Here is a 19,589-nt window from a genome sequence, read left to right as displayed (position 1 = left end):
CACAGAGAGGTGAAGGGTGCACAAGCTCTAGTGACGAGAGCAGAGTCTGATGGAAGATGGCGCAGGGCCAGCTAGGAGAATGTTGGAATCGGCAAGCGTAGGAATCCAAACTCTAGCCAGTGGGGAGCCACTGGTAAGACTGATAAGAGGGTAGAAGGATGAGCAAACTTGTAGTTGGGGAAGATAAGACTGGTTGTAGAGGCAGAATTTCAGAAGCAAGATATTTGAGGTGGGAAATGGAAAAACCAGTTATGAAGCTACCATAACCACACAGGCAAGTTATATATGTATTTTCTTCCTTTACTTATTCATCTGTCAATATGTGATTTCCATGTGTTGCCTATTGTAAATAATGAAATGAACACGGGAAAGCAGATATCTCTTAAAGATAATCATTTCATTTCCTTTGAATAAATGCTCACAAGTGGGATTGCTGGATCATGTGGTAGTTTCAATTTTAATTTTTTGAGGACCCTCCACACTATTTTCCACAGTGACTGTGCCAGTTTATATTCCTGCTAACAGCACCCCAGGCTTCGCTTTTCTCAGAAACACTTGCCAGGATTTGTTCTCTCTTATCTTTTTGATAATAGCCATTCCAACAGGTGTGAGGTGATTTCTCACTATGGTTTTGATTTGCATATCCCTGATAATGAGTGATGTTGAGTACCTTTTCATGTAGCTGTCAGCCATTTGTACGTCTCCTCTGCAAAAGTTCAGGTGCCTGGCTCACTTTTTACTAGGTTATTTGATTTTTGGCTATTGAGTTGTAAGAGTTTCTATATTGACTCCTTATAAGACACAAATATTCCTCAAGTTACAGTGGAGTTATATCTTAATAAACTCATCATAAATTGAAAATATCATAAGTCTAAAATGCATTTAAAATACCTAACCTACTGTACTCATTGGAAAAGACCCTGATGCTGGGAAAGATTGAGGGCAAGAGGAGAAGGGGGCAACACAGGATGGCATCACCGACTCAATGGACATGAATTAGAGCAAACTCTGGGAGACAGTAAAGGACAGGGAAGGCTGGCATGCTGCAGTCCATGGGGTCAGAGAGAGTCAGACATAACTTAGCAACTGAACTATGATCAAACAACAACATAGCTTAGTTTGACCTACATTAAAGACACTCAGAACACTTACACTAACCTACAGTTGGGCAAATCACCTAACACAAAGCCTAATTTAAAATGGTGTTGAATATCTCATATAATTTATTGAATAATGTTTTGAAGGTGTATGGCCACAGAATGGTTGTAAGTATATCAGTTGTTTACCCTTGTGATTACATGCCTAAGAGCTGTGGCAGCATGCCACAGCCCAGTCTCAGGAGAGAGTATAATAGTGCATACAGCTAGTCCAACAGAAGATCAAAATTCAAAGTGTAGTTTCTATTGAATGTGTATCACTTTTGTATCAATGTAGAGAAAAAGAAAAATTCATTAGGTTGAACCATTGTAAGTTGAGGACCATCTGTATATGCTTTGAAAATATTTTCTCCCATTCTATAGGTTGCCTTCTCATTTTGTTCATTTCTTTTGCTACACAGAATCTTTTTAGTTGGACACATCTCATTGCTGGTTTTTGCTTTCGTTGCTGGTGATTTTGGTGTCATATCCAAAATATCATTGCTAAGAACAATGTTAAGGAGCTTTTTCCCTGTGTTTTTCTCCAGGAGTTATAGAGTTTCAAGTCTTACATTCAAGCCCTTAATCCATTTGGAATTAATTTTTATGAGTAACAGAAAATAAGGGCCAAATGTCATTCCTTTACATATGAATATTCAGTTTTCCCAACAGCACTGATCGAAGAGACTATCATATTCTCAGTGAGTATTCTTGGCTCCCTTGACAGAGATTAGTTGACAGTATTTGGGTAGGTTTATTTCTGAGTACTTGATTCTTTTCCTTTGGTCTTTGTGTCTGTTTTTATGCCAGGATCATACCATTTGGTTACTACAGCTGTGTTACTTATAGCTTGAAATCAGCAAGTATGATGCCTCTAGTTTGGTTCTTAAGATTGCCTTCAGTTCAGTTCAGTTCAGTCGCTCAGTCATGTCCGGCTCTTTGTGACCCCATGAATCACAGCACGCCAGGCCTCCCTGTCCATCACCAACTCCTGGAGTTTACTCAAACTCAAGTTCATCGAGTCGGTGATGCCATCCAGCCATCTCATCCTCTGTCATCCCCTTCTCCTCCTGACCCCAACCCCTCCCAGCATCAGGGTCTCTTCAAATGAGTCAGCTCTTTGCATGAGGTGGCCAATGTACTGGAGTTTCAGCTTCAGCATCAGTCCTTCCAATGAACACCGGGACTGATCTCCTTTAGGATGAACTGGTTGGATCTCCTTGCAGTCCAAGGGACTCTCAAGAGTTTTCTCCAACACCACAGTTCAAAAGCATCAATTTTTTTGGTGCTCAGCTTTCTTCACAGTCCAACTCTCACATCCATAACATGACCACTGGAAAAACCATAGCCTTGACTAGATGGACAAAGTAATGTCTCTGTTTTTTAATATGCTGTCTAGATTGGTCATAACTTTCCTTCCAAGGAGTAAGCATCTTTTAATTTCATGGCTGCAGTCACCATCTGCAGTGATTTTGGAGCCCCAAAAATTAAAGTCAGCCACTGTTTCCATGGTTTCCCAATCTATTTCCCATGAAGTGATGGGACCAGATGCCATGATCTTAGTTTTCTGAATGTTGAGCTTTAAGCCAACTTTTTCCACTCTCCTCTTTCACATTCATCAAGAGGCTTTTTAGTTCCTCTTCACTTTCTGCCATAAGGGTGGTGTCATCTGCATATCTGAGGTTATTGATATTTCTCCTGGCAATCTTGATTCCAGCTTGTGCTTCTTCCAGTCCAGCGTTTCTCATGATATACTCTGCATATAAGTTAAATAAGCAGGGTGACAATATACAGCCTTGATGTACTCCTTTTCCTATTTGGAACCAGTTTGTTGTTCCATGTCCAGTTCTAACTGTTGCTTCCTGACCTGCATAGTAGTAGTCATTTGTGAATCCATAAGAATTTTGGAATTTTTTTCTGTATCTGTGGAAAATGTCACTGAAAATTTGTTAGAGATCATACTGAATCCATAGACAGTGTTGAGTAGTTTGAACATTTTAATATTAACTCTTTCAATCCATAAACATGGGATACCTTTCATTCATATGTTTCTTCTTCAGTTTCTTTCACCCAGGTCTTACAATTTTGAGCATATGCATTTTTCACCTCTTTGGTTAATTCATTCCTAAGTATTGTATGGTTTTTATGCTATTCTCAATGGGATTTTTTTATTTCTTTTTCAGATGTTTCATTGCTAGCATACAGAAACACAATTGACTTTTGTCTATTGATTTTGTATGCTAAAACTTTACAGAATTTGTTGACTACTTCAAACAGTTTTTTTTTTTTTTTGGTGGAATTTTTAAGATTTTCAATGTAGGAGATCTTGTCATCAGCAAACAGAGACAATGTTATTTATTTATTTCTAATTTGGATTTATTTTACTTCTTATTTGCCTATTCGTTTTAGCTAGGACTTCTAGTCCTCTGTTGAAAAAGAGTGGTGAGAATGGGCACTCTTATACTATTGACCTTAGAGGAACAGCTCACCGGTAAGTATAAAGCTAACTGTGGTTTTGTTATGATTGGCCTTTACTATGTTGAGGTGCGTGCCTTCTATATCCAACTTGTTGAGAGATTTTTACCATAAAATAATGCTGAACTTTGTCAAATACTTTTTCTGTATCTATTAAGACAATCATATAATTTTTATCCTTCATTTTGTTAATATGGAATATCAGGTGTTTTTATTTGCATATGTTAAACCATCCAGACATCCTGGGAATAAATCCTTTTTGATCCTGGTGCATGATACTTTTAATGTGCTGTTAAAATTAATTTGCTAGTATTTTGTTGAGGTTCTGATGCCCTTGTCTAACTTTGGCGTGAGACTAATGCTGGCCTCATAAGATGAGAATGGAAACTTTCCCTCCTCTTCAATTTTTTATAAGACTTTGAGAAGGATTGGCTTTAATGCTTCTTTAAATGTTTGGTAGAATTCACTGTTGAAATCATCTAGTCCTGAGCTTTTCTTTTTACTCATTATTGGTCTGCTCAAATCTTCCACTTTTTCATGATTCACTCTTGGTAGGTTTTGTATTTCTAAAAATGTAACCATTTCTTCTAGTATGTCCAATTTATTATGGTAGTCTCTTATAAGCATTTGTATTTCTGTGGTAATGTTTCATCTTTCATTTACAATATTGAGTTTTCTTTCATTTTTTTATTTGGAAGTATGGGTAAAAGTTTGTCAATTTTACCTTTCAGTTTTATTGACATTCTTTATTATTTCTCTATTTAATTTAATTCTGCTCTAATCTTAATTATTGCCATTCTTCTGCTAAATTATGGCTTAGTTTCTTCATTTTTCTTCCTGGTTTTTTGAGGTGTAAACTTAGGTTGTTTATTTGAGATCTTTCCTTTTTCTTAAGGCAGGCATTTATCACCATAAACTTCCCTCTCAGCACTCCTTTTCCTGAAGCACACAAGTTTTGGAATGTTGTATTTCCATTTTCATTTGTTTGAAGATATTTTTTATTTCTATTTTTAAGTCATCTTTGAGCTACTGTTTGCTCAGGAGCATATTTTATCTCCATACATTTGTGAATTTTCCAGTTTCCTCCTGTTACTCATTTATAATTTCATCAGAAATAATTTGGTCAGAAAGGACACCTGGTGGTTTCAACCATTTTTTAAATTGCTAAAATTTGTTTTGTAACCTAACATACAATCTCTCCTAGAGAATGTTACCTGTGTGTCTGAAAAGAAATGTGTATTCTGCTGCTATTGGCTAGAATGTATATGTTAGGTCCATTTGATCAATAGTGTAGTTCATGTCCAGTGTTTCCTTATTGATTTTCTGTCTGGTTGATCTAGCCATTGTTGAAAGTGGGATATTGTATTCCTCTATTATTGGATTTCTGTCTCTTACCCACTTCAAATGTACAGTATTTGCTTAATATATTTAGGTGTTCCTACATTGGTGTAAAAAGATTTATAAATGTTATATCCTCTTGATGAAATGATCCCTTTATATAATTATCTTCTTTTCCTGTTACAGTTATGATCTAAAGCCTATTTTGTCTGATATAAATATAGCCACACTTGCTCCTTTTTTGTTTCTATTTGCATGGAATATCTTTCCATCCCTTAACTGTCAGCCTGTGTGTGTCCTTGAAGCTAAAGTGAGTGTCTTATAGGCAGCATATAGTTGAATCTTGATTTTTATCCAATCAGCCACTCCATTCATTTGTATTAGAGAATTTAATCCATTTACATTTAAAGTAATTATTCACACCCAAGTCCTTACTGTTGCCATCCTGTTAATTGTGTTCTGGCTGTTTTGTAGCTCCATTCTTCCTCTCCTGCTGTCTTCCTTTATGAATTGATGGTTATCCATAGTGTCATACTTGGATTCCCTTGTCTTTGTGTGAATCTACTATGGGTTTTTCTGTGGTTACCCTGAGACTTATTTGAAACATTTTATAGATATTACAGTCTATTTTAAGCTGATAACAACTTGAATTATAATTTTAAAAACCCTACCCTTTTACTGGTCTTCCCTCATAGCTCAGTTGGTAAAGAATCCACCTGCAATGCAGGAGACCTCGGTTCTATTCCTGGGTTGGGAAGATTCACTAGAGAAAGGATAGGCTACCCACTCCAGTATTCTTGGGCTTCCCTTGTGGCTCAACTGGTAAAGAATCCGCCTGCAATGCGGGAGACCTGGGTTTAGTCCCTGGGTTGGGAAGATCCCTGGGTTCAATCCCTGGGTTTGGAAGATCCCCTGGAGAAGGGAAAGGCCACCCACTCTAGTATTCTGGCCTGGAGAACTCCATGGACTGTATAGTTCATGGGATCCCAAAGAGTTGGACACAACTGAGTGACTTTCACTTTCACTTCACCCTTTTACTAACCCCAAACACATTTTATGTTTTTGTTGTCACAATTTACATCTTTATATATTGTATATTGATGGACAATTTCATAGTTTTGGCTATTTTTAATAATTTTGTCCTTTAATATCATATAAGGGTTAAGTGGTAACACAGCACCTTACAGTATTAGAGTATTTTAAATCTGACTATTTATCTATCTTTACCAGTACGTTGTATATTTTAGTAAGTATCTATGTTATTAATTAGAATATTTTTGTTTCAGTTTGAAAAACTCTTTTCAGCATTTCTTGTGAGGTAAATCTAATGGTGATATACTCCCTCAGTTTTTGTTTTCTTGGCAAAGTCTCTGTCTTGCTTTCATTTCTGAAGAACAACTTTGCTGGATAAAGTATTTCAGTTGGCAGTTCTCTTCTTTCAGTACTGTGAAGATATCATCCCACCCTCTCCTAGCTTGCAAGGTTTCTGCTGAGAAATCCACTGATGTCTTTATGGGGTTTCCTTTTTAATGAGAAAAAAGTTTTTCTCTTGCTGATTTTAAAATTCCTTCTTTGTCTTTGATTTTAGACAGTTTTATTGTAATGTGTCTTCAAGAAAATCATTTTGGATTGAAATGCTGGGGTAATCTATTAATTTTATGAACTTGGATGTCCATATCTCTTCCCAAGTTTGCTATGTTCTCAGTCATTATTTCTTTAAGCAAGTTTTTTGCCCCTTTATCACTCTCTTCTTTAGGATTCCAATTATGCTTAGATTGTTTTTCTTAATGGCATCTCATAAATTCTATAGGCTTCTTTTTTTTCAGTCTTTTTTTTCCTTTAGTTCCTCTGACTGGATAATTTCAAATGCTCTGTCTTAAGTTTCCTCTGCTTGGTTGAATCTTCTGTTAAGATTTCTACTGAATTTTTCAATAGATAGTCCAGTTCTATTAAACTATCAATGTATTCTTCAGTTCCAAATTTGTTTGGTTCTTTTTTGGTCTGCTCTTTGTTGATCTTCTCATTTTGTTCCTGCGTTGTTTTCCTGATTTCATTTAATTGTTTACCAGTATTCTCAGAGAACATCTGTGGAACAATTATTTTGATAACTTCATTGGGCAAATCCTGGATCTCCATTCTTTGAGGCCAGTTACTAGAGGTTTATTATATTCCTTTGGTGGAGATGTGTTTGCTGATTCTTTATAGCCCTTGTGTAAGTGTCTGCATATCTGAAGTAGTCCAAAAATTCCAGCCTTTATGGACTGACTTCAGTAAGGAAAGACTTCATCTGATGATAGGGACATTGGAGTATGCTATGATTCTAGGTCAAGTGGCGGAGGGTGTCAAGGCATAGGGCACGTAGCATCTCTAGATACAGAAGGGCATGATGTCTCATTGGCTCAGCCACTGGGGTCCACAACATTTACAACTGTGTGGTGTCTGGTGAGTTCTGTGGGCATCCACAGCATCTGCAAGGGCTGTTGAGGGTCCTTGGCAGTACCTCCAGGTCCAGCAGCTAGGGACCAGGGTAGGCAGCATTAGTGGCCAGAGAGGGTAGTATGTACACACCCAGCAGCAGGACCCAGCTGCAGGTTCCAGTGTAATGACAGAAGCTGATGTACACACACACATACACAGTGGCAAAGGCCTCAACCAGCAAGGGTCAGGGCCAACTTTGGGTTAGCACTAGCTGCTGTAGGGGCCCTGATTGTGTGTGTACTCCTGTGGATCTGGGGTCTCACCACATTTGCACACATAGCCGTGGAGGCCAGTGACAAGAGTCAGGCCAGAGGTGTGCAAGTGCATATCTGGAGAAGCTAGCATTAAGCATGCACACAGCAGAGATGGCAGCCACGGGAATCTAGCCTGCTGTCTTACACTTGTACAACACAGAGGCTGGAGCTGTTGCCAGTGAGTTTCCAGGAATCAGAGGGGCAGGGTACCAAACTCAGGCTAGTGAATGCCACACCCATAGACTGAAAACCAGTGACATCTCCAGGGGGCACGTTGGCTCCTCCAGTGGCAAAAGCCATCGCTGTCCTCTGCAGAGCAGGTCACTGGGAAGCCCAGTCGCTCCTGCTCTGTGGCTGGTACTGGCCACCTCTGCTCTTCTTCCTTGCCCCCAGCCACCTGCATACATCTCGGCTTTGCCAGCTTCTGGGTGCAGTGAAATCAAAGTGGGTTCTCGGTGTAGTGTTTGAAATCTGGTCGCTAGTCCCACTCTCCCTCTCCCCACAAGGGGAACTCTTTCTCGATGGGGAGCAGGGTCAGCCTGTGGGATGGGATGACGCAGCAAAATGAAGCTATTGTTCCTTCGCGTTTGTGTAGTTATTCTGTTGTGTGATCTTTTTTTTTTTGGCAGGGGGAGGCGGGGGGCTTGTTTTGTTCATCGCTCTACTGCATTGCTGAAGCTTCTGAAGCATACCACAGAGCTCTCCCAGGCTGTTATTTTTCCTGTATCGCTAACTATTGATCTTTTGGGAGGGATGTTGGCTGGGGTCTTCCACCCTGCCATCTTGGTGACTCATCTCCCTAACACAGGCTTTTTGAAGGAAAGGATTATATATTATCCCAGGCCCTGTTACCCAGGGGGTATTCAGTAAACTAACAAATACAGAAATAAGGGAATCAATCAATGGACACAGAAGTTCCTACCAAGATTTTTTAAAGGCAATAAGACTGAAGAGCAAAGAAATCACAAAGAAAATCTTCTTTCCCTAATCAGGCCTCTAGTCTGCCCAATTGTTTACCCTGTTTATTTAAATCCTTCCTTCTTCAACTGGCTGCTCTGGCAAAAAACTGACACAGACTTTGCACCCTTCTTATTGCTTCACCAACTCTCCCTGGGACCTGGTGGCCTGCAGAGCTCTTTACTAATAAATTACGCCAAGAGTACTCAAGAGAGAAGTTCCTGTTGTCAGACCAGCAGATGGATGAGTTTCTGATTTGAGAGATGGATCAAGCCCACACGCTACTGCTCAAGACAGGCATCTGTTGCATCAAAGCCCCTGGAAGACCCTGAGCTTGACCAACTATCTCAGCAGCTTTATCTTACTTCAAAAGCCAAACTGAACCTTCTAAAGCAAAGCAAAGCGTTCCAGATTGGGTGGATTTATGCTCATCAGCAGGAGGAGATCCAGGAGCTCATTATGACATAGAAGGTGGTTTGTTTAGGAAAACCACAAAAGCATAAAGGAAAAGAGAAACCAATGAGCCACAAGCCAGCAAAGTATATAAAACAGCAGGAACCACACACACTCCAGTCCCATTAGGAAAATAGGAGGAGATTAAAGGGAGAAAACAAACAGTTTTAATGTTTTCATGTGAAATGGTTACGGCTTTTCCCCAAGTCATCGTTTATGAAAATAAATTTACTTATTTCCAACAAGTATGCTAAATATATGTGTGGGTGTGGGGTGGGGGGTGTTGGGCCTCTGTCTCAGTTGTTTAGACTATTGTATTAATGAAGTCAAGAGCAGTGGTTTAACCCTCAGGTGGCCTGCTTAGTTTCACTCAGGATGACTTCATGCACCACCTCGGATCTCTCTGCTGCCTCAGGTCAGCGTTCCCTCCAAGCCAGCACTGACCACAGGCATCATGGGTAGACAAGCAACCCTTCTTCAATTTGGAAAAGCATCAAAACCTTTATGCTTTAAATTGGTGAGTCATAGTGTATCAACGTCACTTTTTTATTTCTGCCATACTATGGGCTGAATTGTGTCCTTCCTAGACTCCATATGTTGAAGCCCTAACATTGAGTACCTCAGAATGTGACTGCATTTAGAGATAGAGTCTTTGGGCTGGGGGAGCAGGCCAAGTGGCTTTTGACATCTTACTTCTCCAACCAGTGAACCTGGACCCCTTGCAGTGGAAGCACAGCATCCTAACCATTGACAGGGTCTTTACAGAGCTAATTAAAAATGAGGTATGCCCTAATCCAGGCTTCCCTGGTGGCTCAGTGGTAAAGAATCCGCCTGCCAGTGCAGGAGACCTGGGTTCGATCCCTGGGTTGGGAAGAATCCCTGGAAAAGGAAATGGCAACCCACTCCAGTATTCTTGCCTAGAAAGTCCCATGGACAGTGGAACCTGGCGGGCTACAGTCTATAGGGTTACAAAGAGTCAGGCATGACTAAGCTACTAACCAACAATAGCAAGGTCCTAATCCAACACAATTAGTTTCCTTCTAAGAAGAGGAAATCTGGACACAGACACAGAGGAAAGATAACGTGAAGACACAGGGAGAAGATCGCCATTGGCAAACCAAGGAAAGAAGCCATGGAAGGAACCAAACCTGCTGGCAATCTCAGACTTGCAGCCTCCAGAACTTGGAGACAATAAGTTTCTATTTCTTAAGCCACCCAGTATGCAATACTTTCTTTCTGTAGCCCTAGAAAACTAGTACATGTCACATTTCCTCTAATTAACTTTGTGATACCAATAAAATGAAAGTTCCAAGGAGGCAGAATTTTTCAAAGTCGAGATCACTGCTGTATTCCCAGCATCTAAAATGATGCCTGTTACAGAGATGGCACTCAATAAATAATTGTTTGGGGAAAAAAATAATGAAGACATAGATGACATAAGTCTAAAATACCATTTCTGAACTATTTTCCTTCCCTCTTACTCTAGTTAAATCCTGGTTATATTGTTTTAAAATGATTCAGAGAATTCAAACCACCAATAACTGTAATACACCATATTCAATTTTGCACAGTAGATATACAGTCTAATGAGACATGCATGTGTTTTATGAACCTGCTTTCTCTCGGATCCACACTGCTGGTGATGGATTCTGTGCTCTCAGACTCAGCGGAAGTCATCCTCTTTGTTCAGTTTTGCCATTGCAAATCCATTGAATGAAGAGTCACCTCAAAGACTGCTAGTGATTGCATGGGACCCAGGAAGACCTGTCTCAAACTCCCCCCAAATGCCAGCCTGTCCATCAGTCATAGGAGCTTTAACCAATGGCCACCTCCATCACCACCTCAAACCTAGAGTATCTACTCCCTTCAACTTAACAAGTGTTCACTGAGCACCTATTCAGTGTTTAGCAAAATACATAGCAAAAGGAAGTGGAAGAACTGGATGTAGAAGGCCATGAGCCCAGTTTTCAAGTCTAGTGATATAGCAGGAACCCAAGGCTGAGATGCAAGAAGCAATCAAGGAAGCATATGGCCTGAAGTTAGGAGGGAACCTGTGTTAGATTTAGGAAATGTGCTGCTCATGGCCAAGTCCTCTCCCCTCTGCAGCCTCAGCTCTTCCATCTGCAAAACTGGGAGGGCAAGCAAGGTCTCTTTCAGTCTATGGGACTGTGGATATGTGACCATTCAGACAGGCTGCCTTGACTGGTTGCAAAGACGAGCAAGTTACCTCCAGGAAGTGTGCATTGAAGAAAGTTACTCTTGGGTGTACCGAGGCTGGACATGAATAAGAAACCCCAGGAACAAGCAGCGTTGGGGCTGGTCTCTTGGTCTCTGCCTCCTTCCCTCCTTCCATGGCTCTATGCTTCTGTAATCCACACAGTTCTCTTCTCTCTGTCTCTATCTTTTCTGCTCCCTCATCATCTCATTTTACATGTGGCTTTGGCCATGACTGTCCTGACTTCTGCCTCAGGAGATCACTGGTAAACCCCCGTATTTAGTAGTTGCTGAGAAAGAACATCTGATGTGCTCGATAATCTTTTTACACCAGATTGTCACCATAATCCACCCCTGGGCCACCAATAATTTGGGTTGCTGGACCCAAACCACCAGCAATGGTCATCTGACTGTTCTGGTAATAAACGCACACGCTTTCATAGCTGAATTAGAAAACTGAGTCCCCACCATGTCCCAGACTCTGGGCTAAATAGAATATTATTGTGACAAAAACAAGCCCAGTGATCCAGCACCTAACACGGTGCCTGGACAGACAGGAACTCCTGATCAACAGTTACTGAATGACTATATAAGCATCTCTGCCTCTGTGGCTGTTCTCTCGCCCACAGAGGTGTGCAGGGCTGTCCCTGAAGAGACTGAGAACCCCGAGTCACACTGAAGAAAGGGACAAGTAACCAGGTGGGGTGAGTAACAGGGGCTGAGGCCCAGGGCACCCTGGGACTAAGGCTGGCAGCTGAGGCAGCAGAGATGTGATGGCTGGGCAGCTGCCCTTGGAAGGGGGGATGGGTGGGTTAGGATGTGGAGGCCAAAGGTCATAATATAGGTAGAGTCCACAAATGCTTAACACAGTACATTATCTGGAATGCAGGCTGGGTTGCCCCATAAATGATGACATTTTATCTTCTATAGCCTCCTTCTCTGCATCCATAATTAGACTTATCGGGAGCTGTGTGGGTCCTTATCCTCTGAATCAAACCTTCTGGAGATGGGGAAAGAAATACCAGTCAGTCTCCCAACCATAAGGCTATCCCTGGATGGGCCAGGCACTGAAGACCAGGATCAGACATTAAGACCCTGTGATGAGCAATGAGACTCCTGGGCCACTTTTGTGACCTTGAAAAAAAATCAGTTAACCTTCTGGACTTTGATTTCTCACTGGTAATATGAGAATAAGATCTTTCTTACATCCTTTTTTGAATCCTAATGAACAACAGAGAAGAAAACAGATTTTTTAAATGGCTTGTGAAAGCACAAAGTCCTAAGCATGTTTAAATTTAACAAAATTAACAATTTTAATTATAATGAATCAGAAAACAGTCTGTATTTAGGTATAGGGGGAAGAAAAGAAGGAAATACACCAAAATGGCCAGTTATCACTGCTAAATAATGGCAGTTATTTTCAGATGGTAAGATGTGGGTGATTTTCATTTCTTCATACTTTTATCCTATATTTTTCAAATTGTCTAAAATAAAAGTATGATAAGCAGAAAAATCTTTAAAAAATGTGTGGGTCAGTGAGATTCCACTTTCTTCCTTGGCTATGCTAGCTGCCTTCTGAACATTTTATTGTTCTGTTCCTAAGCGTTTCACTTAGAGGCTGGGCAAAGAAAATAAAAGAAGGTCAGCTTCAAACCAGTCAATTTCTGCGGCATGTTCTTGCCCCTTTGAAAGGATTCGCTGGAAAGAGAAGGCTGAAACCTCGCAGCCGAAATGAGACTTAGACGGCACGCTTGCATTTCAACTACTCAGGCTGTCCTCACATCCTGCTACTAAGATTTCACTTTGCCATGGTGTTTCATCTCATTTGGGGAATCCATATGATGTTCTCACGAAAATTACTCAAAAGAGAAAAATGTTCTCAGACCCTCAAGGAAAGGGGGATGATGTGCAAGTTTTGAGCTTCTGAGATTTATAAAGGGATACTATATAACTGGACCCAACCCACCAGCAATGGTCATCTGACTGTTCTGGTAACAAACACACAAGCTTTCATCACTGAATTAGAAATCTGAGTCCCCACCATGTGCCAGACTCTGTGCTGAACAGAATATCATGCTGACAAAAGACAAGCCCAGTGATCCAGCACCTAACACGGTGCCTGGACAGACAGGAGCTCCTGATCAACAGTCACTGGATGACTATATGAGCATCTCTGCCTCTGTGGCTGTTCTCTCACCCGCCGAGGTGTGCAGGGCTGTCCCTGAAGAGACTGAGAACCCCGAGTCACACTGAGGAAAGGGACGAGTAACCAGGCAGGGTGAGTCAACTGTATGTCCCTTTTACCAACTCTATCACCCCCAAAATGGGGGGAAGGGATATTACTTAGAGCTTTGGAACTGAATTAAAATCAAAGATAAAGGAGAGAAAGAAACGTCTCAATTCATGTCAATGCATGGCAAAAACCACTACAATATTATAAAGTAATTAGCCTCCAATTAAAATAAATTAATTAATTTTTTTAAAAAAAAAGAAATGTCTCAAAAGCTAAACTTGAGCATCAAAGACAGACAGGATAGTAGATGTTATTAAGAAATCATGTTTATATTTTGTTTTCAAACTATCAATGTATTCTGAGGCATTTAAGGATTAAATAAGTCTGGTGTTTGCTTTCAAGTAATCTGGGGGCAATGAAAAATTGGGGGGTGATCTATGACACAAGAGCTACAAGATCAGCAAGACTGGCCATTTACTGAAAATTGTAGAAGCTGGGTGATGGGGACACCAGTGGGTCCCAGACTTGTCTGTAGCAGCCAGGGAACTTCAAAAATACTGATGGCTATTTTAACTCGCAGAGATTGTGAGTTAAATGGCCTGGGAGGATCCCTCGGCATTGGAATTTTTAAAAGATCCCTAAGTGATTCTAATATGCGGGAACCATTGGGTTTACTATTCTCTATACTTCTGAGTATATCTGATTATTTGCAGAGCAAAAGTGGTTGTTTTTTTGTAATGCAGTGGAAATGAAAGATAGTTAAGCATGTGAGTGGGGGGAGGGGCCCTGCCCCTCCTTGTCTGAGGACTGAGTATTCACTGGTGCAGCTCTGAGTCTTTAATGCCAGCCCCGCCCCACCTGCAGCCGGCTCCCCACCTCTTCATTCCTAAAGTTGGGTGGGAACCTGAGGAACCTGTGCAACCACAGTAACCCACAAGCACCACCCTCAAGCCCCGAAAAGGAAGAAACCTGAGTGTGGGGGTCTGGGCCTCCCAACACAGCCTCCTCTTCACCCCTCCCTTCCACTTAGCCACCCCCACACCATTCTCCCTGGGCTCATTCTTTTGTGACAGTGAATTATCCACTTTTATCTCCTGCCAGGAAGGGAAGCCCAGGGCTTCCTAACAGCCCCATGATTGATCTTAATCATCCCTGGATGGATGGATGCTTTTTACCCACTTATTTCCAGCAGGACCTGCAAAGCCCTCTCCCCTGGCTTCCCAAAGACCCCCATGGACAGGCCTATCTGATAGGATAATGCTTTCTTTTAACCAGAAGATCTCAATAGTAGGTTTCATGTTCTCAGCTGTGCTCACAGTGGGGATGTGATTTTCTTTCATGAAAATGCTATTATTATAGAACTCCAGGCTCACCATCCTCCCTACAATAATTCTCTATTATTTGTGAGGAAATGGTACTTTGGAGAGGGATTTGCATGTGGTTCTCTAAGACAAGCAAAGCATAGCTGACAGTCAAAGGCTTCCATACAACTGTAACTCCAGCCAGCTTCCAGTCACACTGAGGAAAGGAACGAGTAACCAGGCTAGGTTTAAAGGACTAGATCTGATAGGGACAAACAGATTTAAGGGACTAGATCCTACAGACAGAGTGCCTGATTAACTATAGATGGAGGTTCATGACATTGTACAGGAGACAGGGATCAAGACCATCCCTGTGGAAAAGAAATGCAAAAAGGCAAAATGGTTGTCTGAAGAGGCCTTACAAATAGCTGTGAAAAGAAGAGAAGCGAAAAGCAAAGGAGAAAAGGAAAGATATTCCCATTTGAATGCAGAGTTCCAAAGAATAGCCAGGAGAGATAAGAAAGCCTTCCTCAGCGATCAATGCAAAGGAATAGAGGAAAACAACAGAGTGGGAAAGACTAGAGATCTCTTCAGGAAAATTAGAGATACCAAGGGAACATTTCATGCAAAGATGGGCTCAATAAAAGACAGAAATAGTAGGGACCTAACAGAAGCAGAAGATATTAAGAAGAGGTGGCAAGAATACACAGAAGAACTGTACAAAAAAGATCTTCACGACCCAGATAATCACAATGGTGTGATCACTCACCTAGAGCCAGACATCCTGAAATGTGAAGTCAAGTGGGCCTTAGAAAGCATCACTACGAACATAGCTAGTGGAGGTGATGGAATTCCAGTTGAGCTATTTCAAATCCTGAAAGATGATGCTGTGAAAGTGCTGCACTCAGGATGCCAGCAAATTTGGAAAACTCAGCAGTGGCCACAGGACTGGAAAAGGTCAGTTTTCATTCCAATCCCTAAGAAAGGCAATGCCAAAGAATGCTCGAACTACCGCAGAGTTGCACTCATCTCACACGCTAGTAAAGTAATGCTCAAAATTCTCCAAGCCAGGCTTCAGCAACGGTGTGAACTGTGAACTTCCAGATGTTCAAGCTGGTTTCAGAAAAGGCAGAGGAACCAGAGATCAAATTGCCAACATCCACTGGATCATCAAAAAAGCAAGAGAGTTCCAGAAAAACATCTATTTCTGCTTTATTGACTATGCCAAAGCCTTTGACTGTGTGGATCACAATAAACTGTGGAAAATTCTGAAAGAGATGGGAATACCAGACCACCTGACCTGCCTCTTGAGAAACCTGTATGCAGGCCAGGAAGCAACAGTTAGAACTGGACATGGAACAACAGACTGGTTCCAAATAGGAAAAGGAGTACATCAAGGCTGTATATTGTTACCTTGTTTATTTAACTTATATGCAGAGTACATCATGAGAAATGCTGAGCTGGAGGAAGTACAAGCTGTAATCAAGATTGCCGGGAGAAATATGAATAACCTCAGATATGCAGATGACACCACCCTTATGGCAGAAAGTGAAGAGGAACTAAAAAGCCTCTTGATGAAAGTGAAAGAGGAGAGTGAAAAAGTTGGCTTAAAGCTCAACATTCAGAAAACAAAGATCATGGCATCCGGTCCCATCATTTCATGGCAAATAGATGGAGAAACAGTGGAAACAGTGTCAGACTTCATTTTGGGGGGCTCCAAAATCACTGCAGATGGTGATTGCAGCCATGAAATTACAAGACGCTTACTCCTTGGAAGAAAAGTTATGACCAACCTAGATAGCATATTAAAAAGCAGAGACATTACTTTGCCAACAAAGGTCCGTCTAGTCAAGGCTGTGGTTTTTCCAGTGGTCATGTATGGATGTGAGAGTTGGACTGTGAAGAAAGCTGAGTGCCGAAAAATTGATGCTTTTGAACTGTGCTGTTGGAGAGTCCCTTGGACTGCAAGGAGATCCAACCAGTCCATCCTGGACGAGATCAGTCCTGGGTGTTCATTGGAAAGATTGATGCTGAAGCTGAAACTCTGGTACTTTGGCCACCTGATGCAAAGAGCTGACTCATTGGAAAAGACCCTGATGCTGGAAGGGATTGGGTGCAGGAGGAGAAGGGGACGACAGAGGATGAGATGGCTGGATGGCATCACCGACTCGAGGGACATGAGTCTGAGTAAACTCTGGGAGTTGGTAATGGACAGGGAGGCCTGGTGTGTGATTCATGGGATTGCAAAGAGTTGGACACAACTGAGCAACTGAACTGAACTTCATAGATGTTGGTCACTGTTAGAGAAGCAGAGTGAGGCCATCTGAGCCTCAAAAAGGCAAAGAAAATGGAAGGTATGAAGAACCCAGCATGTGCTCCTGTTCTAGACACTTTATAGTAGAGGTTGCACTCCCAACATCCATAGGGTCAGGGATGGAAAAAGAACAAGGGAAGCAAGTTGAGCTGGGCATGGTGGAGACTACACTGCCTCAAGAAGGCAGCCATGACTTAAGTGTTAGGCCATACTTTCCTGCAGAAATGTTGGCTTCATGTAGCAAAATCTATTTTTTTCACAGAAGCGGGAAGCCTAGAATCCCAAGCAAAATCTCTCCATTTTTAAATGGTGGTAAAGAACTTCATTTTCAGGAAGAAAAAAAAAAAATTGGTAGCAAACACTACATTTTAAAATACAGGTATGTTTGGACGGGACAACCCTGGGTTGAAATCTGCTGTCTTGCTCATGTATCAATCTCTCTCCACTCCTTCCCCAAATACCCTTTTAAGCAGCCCCCTGGCTCCCAGAGCACCCCAAACAAACTTCTGGTGGCAATGCATTTTCTGCTGCACTGAAAGCTTTCATGGACATATTGGCATCCATACCTGCCAGGAAGGGACCAGGGTTCATTGCCTGGGCACCCTCAGTACCCAGCTTGTGACTGTCATATAGGTCTTAAAGGTATGAATGTTTGTTGCATGACTGACTGAATGGATCCACCTGTCATTTACTCCTCACCACCAACCCACCATGCTGGTGTTCTTATTCCCAGCACACAGATGAGGAAATTGAGCCTTAGACCGGACAAAAGACTTGTCCCAACCCCCCAGTTCCCACTACGTCTCCCAAATCCAAGCCTGTGCCCCTTGGGCGGACCCCTGCCTCCTCCACGGCATAGTTGTCCTCCCCTGCTGACACGCTGCACCTATTGAAAGCCATAGTCTGGACTTAACGAGACAAACAGCACGTTTTTAAAATCACGTCAAAAGTCCGCCACTTTTCAGCTCAATGTGTCAACAAACTACTCACCAATTATTTACTGTTGTGGCCTGTGACCCCTTGCTGGGTCAAGGTCTGAAGTGGGTCGGCAAATGAGTGTTTTTAAGATACCTATTAAATACCCAACGGCTGGTGCGTGTTAACTGTCCTGACCCTCCCCCATCAGGGAGGAGTTTTTGAACAACACAGAGCATCTATTCTGCCTCCTGCCTTTTAATTCTTTAAAAGAAAATATAACCAAAACAAAAACACTGCTCTCTGTCCGAAGCAGCAGAGCAGCGTGTGAACATTTCTCCGCAGTGGCGCGCTCTCAAACACCGGACTCCCTGGGAGAGATGTTCTGACCCGGGACTGGACCTTGGCCGCCACTCACTGGGGGAAGGGGCAGCAGGAGTTCTCCCCTTCCTTAATAACAAATGCACGCCTGTTCCGGAGAGACTTACCTGCTGGCTTCAGTTCTAGCCTAGGCATCAACGAGAATCCCACAACCTCCTCCAGGCACCCCCAAACCATGCAAAGGCACCGGGTCCCTCATACCCTTCAAGGAACTATTGGGCATTCAGAGCTGCGAGTACCTTGGCGGCCGAAATCCAAGTGCCTGGCCTGCCACCTTATGGACACTTGAAGGAAAACACCATGGTGGGCCAGATCCCAGTGCCCTCTGCCTGCAGATTATCACTCTCCACCGGGAGAGAGCAGGCAGAGAGATGGAAATTCAGATGAGCTGCAGATTAATGTGGCAAAATTAAAGAGAACCCATGAGGAGGATTCGGGGATCATTTTTCCTCCATTTAATTAACACTTTATATTAGGAATTGTGCGAGGTTTAAATGCTCTAAATCCAAACCACAGATGAATCTCTAAAATATGATCTAGTGGTTCTTAAAGTCTGGTGGGTGTCAGAATCTCCCAGAGAGAGTTTCAAACTGTAAATGCCCGCCCCAATCCAATCTATTTACTCAGAATCTAGGTCCAGTAATGGTTGATTTGTTTATTTATATTGTGAAGGTCTTCCCTGATAGCTCAGTGGTAAAGTATCTGCCTGCAATGCAGGAGATGCGGGTTCAGTCCCTAGGTTGGGAAGATCCCCCGGAGGAGGGAACGGCAACTCACTCCAGCATTCTTGCCAGGAACATCCCATGGACAGAGGAACCTGGCGAGCTCTACAGTTCATGGAGTTGCAAAGTTCATGGAGTTGGGACACAACTGAAGCAGCTTAATGCATTGTGGTAAAACAATATAACATAAAATTTCCACCTTAACCATTCTTAAGTATACAGTTCTGAAGTCTTAAATATGTTCACAGTTATGAAACAGATCCCCAGAACATTTTATCCTGTAAAACTAAAACTGTCCTCTAAACAATTCCCCATTCTCCCCAACCCCCAGCCCCTCGTAATCACTATTCCACTTTCTGTTTCTGTGAAGTAACCTTTAACTACTGCACATAAGTGGAATCATGCGGTACTTTTCCCA

At 42.0% G+C, this 19,589-nt stretch overlaps 1 long non-coding RNA gene across 1 annotated transcript in view; it reads right to left on the bottom strand.

Moving 5' to 3' along the window:
* LOC122453982 overlaps positions 1-18,662 on the bottom strand; it is an 84,208-nt gene extending 65,546 nt beyond the window's left edge. The window contains exon 1 of the long non-coding RNA XR_006273249.1: positions 18,557-18,662. This is a non-coding gene — a long non-coding RNA (uncharacterized LOC122453982). The remainder of the gene's footprint in view (positions 1-18,556) is intronic.
* Between the last annotated feature and the right edge of the window lie 927 nt (positions 18,663-19,589).

This window comes from Cervus canadensis, chromosome 15 (assembly GCF_019320065.1).
Source record: "Cervus canadensis isolate Bull #8, Minnesota chromosome 15, ASM1932006v1, whole genome shotgun sequence".
NCBI classification, from domain to species: domain Eukaryota; kingdom Metazoa; phylum Chordata; class Mammalia; order Artiodactyla; family Cervidae; genus Cervus; species Cervus canadensis.
The sequence above is the reverse complement of the archived record's forward strand: the minus strand, read 5'-3'. Positions and strand labels throughout refer to the sequence as shown.